The sequence below is a fragment of the Carlito syrichta genome, unplaced genomic scaffold (assembly GCF_000164805.1).
Source record: "Carlito syrichta isolate Samal-C Ts95f unplaced genomic scaffold, Tarsius_syrichta-2.0.1 Scaffold56697, whole genome shotgun sequence".
Taxonomy (NCBI): Eukaryota; Metazoa; Chordata; class Mammalia; order Primates; family Tarsiidae; genus Carlito; species Carlito syrichta.
In genome coordinates, this window is record NW_007000793.1 from 6609 (window position 1) to 15744 (window position 9136).

At 49.2% G+C, this 9136-nt stretch overlaps 1 long non-coding RNA gene across 1 annotated transcript; it reads left to right on the top strand.

Moving 5' to 3' along the window:
- The first annotated feature begins 3506 nt into the window (after positions 1-3506).
- LOC103251180 lies at positions 3507-6423 on the top strand. Its single transcript, XR_503710.2, has 2 exons — positions 3507-3699; positions 5177-6423. It is a non-coding gene; the product is annotated as an uncharacterized LOC103251180 (long non-coding RNA).
- Positions 6424-9136: the final 2713 nt, after the last annotated feature.

Genomic DNA, 9136 nt, shown 5'->3' on the forward strand with positions numbered 1-9136 from the left:
GGATCACTTGTAGGTTATGGCCTTTAAGAAGCTGCATGGATGATGGTGGCAAGTATACATATAGAAGACCAGGAGAGGAAGAAATGTGGCAGGTGGAAGGTAGAAATCAGGAGTTTTATTAGGCTGTCATAAGACTGAGATGCCTACTAAATACCTAGTTTTAATAAGTCAGTAGGCGCATGATATATGTCTGAAGTCAGGAAAGAATCCTGTCTACAGTATAAACTTCAGCCATGTACAAAGCTATTATTTAATGCCAAAGGATTAGACAAGATCACTAGAAAGAAAATGTGGCTGGAAATTCACAGACAGCTCACCAACCAAGCCTCAGGTTCTTCAGCATAATTTAGAGCTCTAACAGCGAAGGAACCAGCAAGCAGAATGAGCAAGGAAGACAAGTGAGTTATAAAGCAAACCAAGAGTCTGAACATCACAAACCCAAAGGCATAAGAGGTCAAGGGAACTGTGGATGCAGAAGTGACCATTGGAATGAGCAGGTTAGAGGTTGTGGGAATTTGAGAGGATCAGTGTTGGCCTGGTTGGAAAGGACAAGAAGGTGAGGGCAGATACCAGGAGCAGAGAAAGGGGCTGACCACTAGAGAGGAATGTGGGTAGGAAGAGGGTTTGTTTTATTTTATGAGTTGGAGTCTCACTCTGTTACCTAGGCTGGAGTGTGCAGTGGCACACTCACTGCCACCCCAGTGTTGACCTGCTGGGCTCTGGCAATCCTTCTGCCTCAGCCTTCCAAGTAACCAGAACTACAGGCGTGCACTACCACGCCCAGCTAATTTTTTATTTATTGTGGAGAAGAGGTCTCACCATGCTGCCCAGGCTGGTCTCGAACCCGCGGGCTCAGGCAATCCACTCACCTCGGACTCCCAAAGTGCTGGGTTTACAGGCTGAGCCACAGAGCCCAGCCAGGAAGACAGTTTTTAAAAGACAGAAGATAGCCCAAACTTCACCTGCTTGTAAACCACTTATGTACCTAATCCTGACTTGTACCTCACATCTTTAGAATAAAATAAGGTTTTAAAAAAAAATAGTAGGGCATGTTTGCAGGCTGAAGGGAGTGATGAATTAAAAAGGGAGAGATTGTTGAAGCAGAAAAAAGAAGATAATTGTGGGGGCCAAGTCCTTGGAAAGGTGAATGGAGTGAGATACACAGCAGAGACTGATTGACCTTCATAGGAGCAGGGACATTTCATCTGCTGTGGCTGCAGGCAGGTTGACAGATCTGGTGATGAGAAGATGCCCCACTTGGGAAGTACCACCTTCAGTTTTCCCCTCTCCTACCCCAATTTCTATATAACTGAGGCAGACAGGTACTTGGTAAATGGGTGTTAAATACATAAATAAGTGGGTAAGGGAGTGAATGCATGAATGAGTAACTAAATGAGAGGGTAAACACATTGTTTTCCACCTCTGTTGCCTGTCCTTTAAAAGCTTGCAGTGTTTGGCATTGCGCAGGGTGGGTGGGGTAAAGGCAAGGGAGCCCTTGCTGTGCCACCCATGGAGAATCAGTTTCCTGCCAAGGAACACTGAAACCCAGGAGATCTGGGGTAAACAGGGGCAGTCCACACTGTGGGATACAAGAGAGAACACTGGTGTAGGAGCAAGTGGCCAGGGTTCTAGTTCAGATTCTCATCGAACACGTGGCCTTGGGCAAATGTCTCTCTTTCCAGGTAGCAGTTTCTTCATTTGTTAACTAGATGGTTGAATTAAATGTTTTCTTAGTTTTCCTTTTTTTCTTCTTTGCTTTTTCCCTTTTTCTCTTCCTGCCTTCTTTTTCTCCACATTTTTGTGCTTGGCCCCCACCCCTAAGGAACTTCCTGTATTCTTACTATGAACTTACTGCCTGTCCCTGACTTCCTAAAGGAGGACAGGATCCAGTAGCCTTTTTCCACTTCAAGCTCCCCCTCCTCATTTCCATTTCATTCTTCCTGTGCAAATGCCTACTTCTTTGGCAAGGAAGCAGCCCCCATTGACCCCAACCTAGGCTTGAAGACTGGTTGGATGACTGATTTGAGTCGCCATTGAGCTTTATTTTAGCTAATAAATGCTAAGTACCATGCTTGGAATATAAGGAGAACTCAATAAATGTTCGCTTTCACAATGAAAGCAAACGTTTATTGAGTTCTTCTTATATTCTAAGCATGGTGCTTAGCATTTAATATATATCATCTCATTTTATCCTCACTAAACCCCATGAAATAAGGATAATAGTTTGCCCCATGTTACAAATGAGAAAGTCAAGGCTCAGAGAGGCTAAGTGACTTGTCTAAGAGTACACAGTCAATGGAGAGGTGGGGATTTGGCACACTGGCTCTGGAACTGGGAAGTTTCAAACCACCTCTCCAGGGAGTCTGGGAAGGAAACTAGGAATCACAGAAGACACTTAGCTCAAAATTGCAGATGAGTTTTTGAAAGGCAATGTGGACATTCATTGGGTCTCAGGATTGGCAGGAATCTGGCTTTGTAAATAAAATCATCTCATAAGTGAATAAAAGGATTATCTGGAATTTAGAGTCAAGAGCCCTAAGGTCAAGTTCTATCCTGCCCTTTAACAACAGTATGATTTGAGGTAAACACTTAATCGCGCTGCACTCCAATTTCCTTTTCTATAAATTGGCAGGATGGATTAGTGCTTTGTAGAATGGTTGCGGATAAAGGGGCATAATATACGGAAAAGTGCTTTGCAAACTTTAAGCTCGGTACCAAGTACCAATGGCAGCTGCAGTGGTCAGTTTGACTTTGTTGTTGTTATGTTAGAGAATTCTTAAGTAATCTCTTTGGTAAATAATTCTTTTGGGAAAGCCAAGAATCCACTAACAGAAGGAGGCATCTGATTTACTCTGTGGTAATTTATGCACTGAGTTGACTTAAAGTGGCAGACTCAGGCTAGAACAACAAACTCCTTAGAACAAGTTCCAGGACACAGCTTCCTGGAAAGGTGGGTGCCCTCCAGGGCCCTCTCTCCTCTTCTACCCTTAATCCTCACACCTCTCCTTATCCTACACACACACACACACACACACACACACACACACACACACACGCACACACACACACAGACACACACACACACACACACTCAGCACACTCAGATCTAGGAAGTCTCAAAAGTTTATATATACACAACTTCCCTCTTTGAATGCTAACTCCCTCCTTCTGCCATGGGACTCTTCCAGAAAGGCCCTTCTGCAGAAGGCCCAGGCAGCAAAGGGAGCAACAATTAGACCCTAGGCCCTAAAGACACCACATGAATTCTAAACTCTACCAAACTCCCTGGCTGTGAGAGCTTCTGCAGATCCCAGCACCTCAGTCTCTTTATCCGGAAAATGGGAATAATCACAACATCTCCCTCCTGGGCCTCCCGGGAGGGCTGCAGGATGCCAAGACAGTACCTAAGAAACCTGCCCCAAATGACCTAGGTGAGGGCTTCCTAAAGGGAAGGGCCTTTTGGAGGGGCTTTCTGAGCTCCATTGTCGCTGCTCTGGCTCCAGCTGTCCCCTGCCACTCTTCAAACGTGCTAGTTCTGCAGACTTCCTGCCACCGCAGCCCCACACTGGTGCCGTCCACCTCACAGGTCTCTCCCCTGTATGCCTCCAACAGGAAGTGAATACTCTGGCAATGCCTACAGCCACACCCCCTACTCCTCCTACAGCGAGGCCTGGCGCTTCCCCAACTCCAGCTTGCTGAGTAAGTGCCTGGGGCCACCCAGGCTCCCTGCTGGGCAGGGTGGGGTGGTGTCGGGGAGTCAAGGCCAGGCCAAAAGATGTCTGAAAGCTGGGAGGCCTCAGTTTATACAGAGGGCCTGGGAGATGGGTGTTGTGTGTAATCAAAGAAGGTAGCAAGAGGGCAGTGTACCTGGTTGCTTGGGGAAAGGAAACAGAAGGCCAGTGACTCCCTAGTATTGGTCTCTCCCGCTGCTCCCCAAAGCCATGTTCATTAAATCTGTGTTTTGTGTAATATTCATGGCACGAGTGTTGAAAAAAAGGTCAGGAGTTTAGTCGAGAAAAGCCTGAGACAGGATCTCCTGTTTCCAGGGTTTACAGTCCAACAACAGCAGACACTGGCACATGGCACCCCGCCAGCATGCAGCTCCCTCCTTCCTGGGAGCCGATTGCAAGAATGCCATCCTGTTGTCCCCCATTAACCATCTAAGTGGCTCACAAATACTCATGATTCAGCACCAAAACCCTTACGCAGAAATCCTTTGTTCCACCACATTCCCTGTTTTTGGCTTGAAATGAGGACAGCGTTCAGGGTCGAGGTCCAGAAAATGAGCTTCCAGGCTGCTGTTCACCCCTCTCTTGTCCTGGGGCCCTGGCTGGGAAGAGAAGCTTTTCAGGAAAGAAGTCCCACAAATGGGGGTATTTGAGGGATCCCACTAGAGCCTCCCTGGGTAGTGGCCTTGGGGATGTCAAAGCAAACCTGAGCCAGACTGAGCAGTGGCCCATGGGTGGCTGAGCCTGTGGGCAGCACTGCAGACTGGTAAGACCCCTCTTCCCATTATCTCCCAAGACCCCTCTTCCCATTATCTCCTGGTGTTCCAGAAGTAACTGGGAGGATGGCTGACCTGGGCTCATCTTTGCCAGATGAGTTCAACTCTAAGCATCTTTCTTTTCAGTTTAGTCAGAAAGCTTGAGGGTGGTGAGACATGCAAGGGGTCAGAGCACCTTCCCACTAAGCCTCCCTGGGGCTGCCCATCCCCACAGGTATGCAGAGCCTCATCAAGGGGGCCCTCAAACCCAGATCCCCTTGGACCTATTGGAAGTCTAATCCCCTTGGATCTTAAAGGGAAGATTGTCTCACCTGGCACTTCTTGAGCAAGGCTGGGGAGTATCCCATGACCCCAGAGTCCTTGCTTCTTCGGGGTTCCACATGCACCTGCTATCTGTTGCCCTCTTCCTGCAATGGGGGTGTTGAAGGTCAAAGCAGCCGTAGGGGGAAGGGACAAGAAGCAACTGTACTTATTCTGGCCAGAAACTCAAAGGTGAGGACTGAGAAGGAGGAAATAGTGCTGGAGAGGAGTTAATCTTTGATGATCAGATAGGCCAGAGGAATAAATGATTAACTTGTGTTGTCTTAAAGGTCAGCAGATGCAGGGAAGGCTGTGGTGCAATTTCCCCTTCTGACCAGCAGTGTTGTTGTTATTTTTTTTAAATGTGTCCAGGTTCCCCATATTATTACAGTTCCACATCAAGGCCAAGTGCACCACCCACCACCGCCACGGCCTTTGACCATCTGTAGTTGCCATGGGGACAGTGGGAGCGACTGAACGACAGGAGGACTTGGCCAGGGACAGGCCTCAGAGAGTCACACAAAGGAATCTTTATTTATTACATGAAAAATAACCACAATCCAGCATTGCAACTCACTCCCTGTGTGGTTAATTAAATGAACCATGAACGACAGGATGACCTTGAAGAAGGCCAAACTGTCCTCCAAGACTGCTTAATGAGGGACAGGAATCCTGAGGAAAGAGAACCATACCATGCTGAAAAAGACAAAACTGGAGAAGAAATGTGGCCCCCAGCTGGTGCCCATCAAAGAAGAGAAGAGAGAGCAATCCAGAAGCTTGGTGGGTCTGGGGGGTTGGCAAATGATGCCCACCTGGGCCTGAGGGGCGCAGAGGACACCTCAGTGACTCTGTCAGTCAACACAACTCTAATAATTATGGACCATAAGCACTTCCTTCCAGCCCACAAGTCACAGCCTAGTGCCCAGGCTTTCCCTGCCAGCCACCCTGGGAGTCAACTCCCTCAGCCTCCCGCCTACCCCAGACCCAAGGCTCTGGCTGTCCTCTTCAACTCTACTTGCTTGGCTCTCCCTACACCTCCCTCTTGGGCATGGGCTGAGGGCTGGGTTTAATCAATCAGAAACTCCGCTGGGTTATCAGCTGACCTTCCTTTTGCCTGCTGCTGTGAATCCACAGCACCACCCCAACTTCTCTGCAGTGGAGCATCTCTTGGACTGCTGTCATCAGCCAGACCAGCCTCAGGCAGTTTGAGACAGACATTCCAGAGGGCTGGGGCGCCTCTCATGTGAGGTGAGGCTCTGCCCAGGGCAGAGAAAGGCAAAATCGCAGGGGAACCTCTTTCCCTTCCTCACAGCTCCTGCCAAGCCAAGTGTGCTTCCTGCAGTTCAAGCCCACCAGCTACCGAAGAGACCCCGAGGCAACCCCTTGGAGGGAGAAGTTGGGGGGTCCTCTCTGACTCCCCCACAGCTCCTGCCCCCAAGGCCTGACTGTATATACTGTAAATGAAACTCTGTTTGGGTCAAGCTTCCCTCTTTCCACTCCCAGACTTTGGCCTCTGAGTGAATTGTCTCTCTGCCATGTTGGGCTTCTCTCCTTGATGCTTCTTTCTTTTTTAAAGACAACCCACCATTGCCACATGACTCAATAAACCATTACTCTTCGTCTCAGGCTTTGGGGTTGGCCGGGGAAGGAGGCACCTAGGGACTGGGCTTTGTGCTGAGAATGTCAGAGCTGAGTTGTGGACAAACTCACTTCGGGGCTGTAAGTTGGAAAAAGTCATCTAATGTCCCAATGCCCTGACTCTAGCATTCTCCCTCTGCCTGTAATTGATGTTTAACACTGGGTAAATCACTCATCCCAAGCTCTGAATTCTTCAACACTGAGTAAATGCAAGGATGGCACAGTACTGGGCCAATTGTAGACTCCTCATAAGTAGCTACTGCTGTTTTTAAAAAGAAGCCAGAGATTCAGTGGGGTGGGTTGGTGAAGGACCTACAAATAGCTATAAGCTGGAGTCCACATAAATAGCTCTTGAGGCCCCTGTGGTGTGAGAGGAGGGGAAGGATAAGACTGTGTGCTTCTGTGTGCCAGTCACCACGTGGAGAGCTTCATTTAAGTTGAAATCAGCACCATTTTACATAAGGAGAAACTGAGGCTTAGAAAAAATGAAATGGCTTGCCCAGAATGGGAAGTAGTAGATTCAACCAAGTCCTCTTACCCCAAGTCCAACACTTCTACCCCACACCTCAGGGTCCTCATCCAGGGTTCCAGAAGGTTCTTGGTCCAGGGGAACCACTGAGGATCTCATTTCTTTTGGTTTGGTTCTAATGATTTGACCTAGCTGGGCAATAGAAAAGTACGGTACTGTGGACCAGGAGGGGGCGAGGAAGGCTGCAAAGACATAGGATAACCCCCTCCAGGAAATTTGGAAGAACAAGGGATGAAATACAATGTGACAGCTTGGGCTCTGCCCTCCACAGAGCACCTGCTTACAGGAGGCTGCTTGATATCCACATGGACTCTCTCCAAGGAACAGGGTCTGAAGCCTATGTGTCCAGGTAAATGTGGACTGCTGGGCAGGCAACACTGGAACTGAGTAAGGTGGAAGGGGGCTAGGGACTTCAAGACTGAGAGAAAGAGGCTGAGAGACAGGGCTCTTACTGCCTTAGGCCTCCCAAAGGAGAGGCCAGGGATACCATGAGAATACCTGAGCCATGGAGGGAAACTTCTCATAAAATCCATCCCCATCTCTTGTGAGGGGATCTGAAATGAGGTTGGTTTTTCAATGACAGGACCTCCTTCAGCAATGGGACTCTGATACCCATTATGTCTGATACTTTTCATGCTCCCAAATTTTGGGGTTCCTGAGTGCCTTAAGCCTACTCCCCATGAGATTCTGGGGCCACAATAAACACCCCACCCAAGAATCACTTCAAGAAGCATGGCATCCCAAGAAGCCTACACAGCCTACACAGCCACCCTTTGCACTCATAGCCGAAACCCCTCTGGAGACACTCAGTGCCCCTGGCAGACTTATCCAACTCACAAATGTAAACGAAACTTGGGCTTTGCTATTGCCCTGCTCAGAGTGAATGTTTGGTAACTGTATGGTGTGGCCCAAGTGCTGCAGGCCCTGGCTAGTACCTATGCAGATATTCTCTCCATAGTCAAACCACAGGTTCCCCCTTAAGCGTGGAAAATACAGTCATTCATGGACTGGACAAGAGAGAGATTTGAGATGCCCCAGCCTTGAGAATGATGTTGAGAGAAGTCAGAGTGGGTCATGAGTTGGGATGTGATAAAGAAGGGATATGAGGACAAGGACAGGGAGGACATGGGAGGCTGCCCAGGGTGAGCACTTCCCTCACTGCGGGAGTGAGGGAAGCCTCTGTGGGTGGCTGTACATGAAGGGGGGTTGCTTTACTGTGCAGAGGCCCTGTGGAAGTAGCATGTGTTGGCAGGAGAATTGGGAGTGAGATATAGGCCTGAGACATTCCCAAGGTCCCAAGTACCCCCAACCCCTGCCCCTTGCAATTGCACTTGGGACAATCCCTTTCACGGCCTGTGTGGAGAGACTATCTTAGCCTTCCAGGAAGCTCTCCTTGGTGGAACTCTTACCCCTCCTCTGTGGGTCTTAGCATCCCAGCACTGGCCAGGCCAGCCCAGGGTACTAAGAGCTTGCAGGAAAGGCATATAGATGTGCCAGGCAACAGAGATGGAGTAGCTGAAACCCTGTCAGGGACCCATCAGATGGGCAGAACATCTGTGACCTTGTGGTCCCCACCCCGCAGTTCCAGGGGTGGGACTGGGGAGAACTGGGAGTCCCCACCTGCCAGGCCAGCCCCCAGGTTAGTTCCAGTGTCTCCCCTTGTCCTACCTTCTCTCACTTCTCCAATATTCTTGCCATGAGTTATGACCAAGAAACTTGTAGTTTCTGTCCCACCATGTGCCAGGCACACACTCAACTCTGATGACAAACAGGTGAGGGGGTTGGTGGCCACAATCTCCAGATGGGGCAACAGGAGGCCAGAGAGGTTGAGGCCCTTGCTAAGGTTTCCGCACTCCCACCTTTTCTTGTCATTTCCCTGCTGTCTCCATCATCCACAATTCGCACACCTTTTCCCATACATATCAACATATATCTTATTTAAGATAATTCACATTGTCCTGGTCCTCTGAGGGTGGGCACAGGAGGAGAAGGGACTGGAAACCTCAGTGCCACCATCAGTGGGCCTGTGCTTCAGCATCAACCTGTCAATCAGGGGCAGAAGAAGGCCGTCGGGGACTGTGGCTCCCTCAGAGGCCCCTACTTCACCCACTTCTAAACACCCCTCTCTGGCCTCTCTCAGCCTCGGAAGTTATAATAACCCTTTA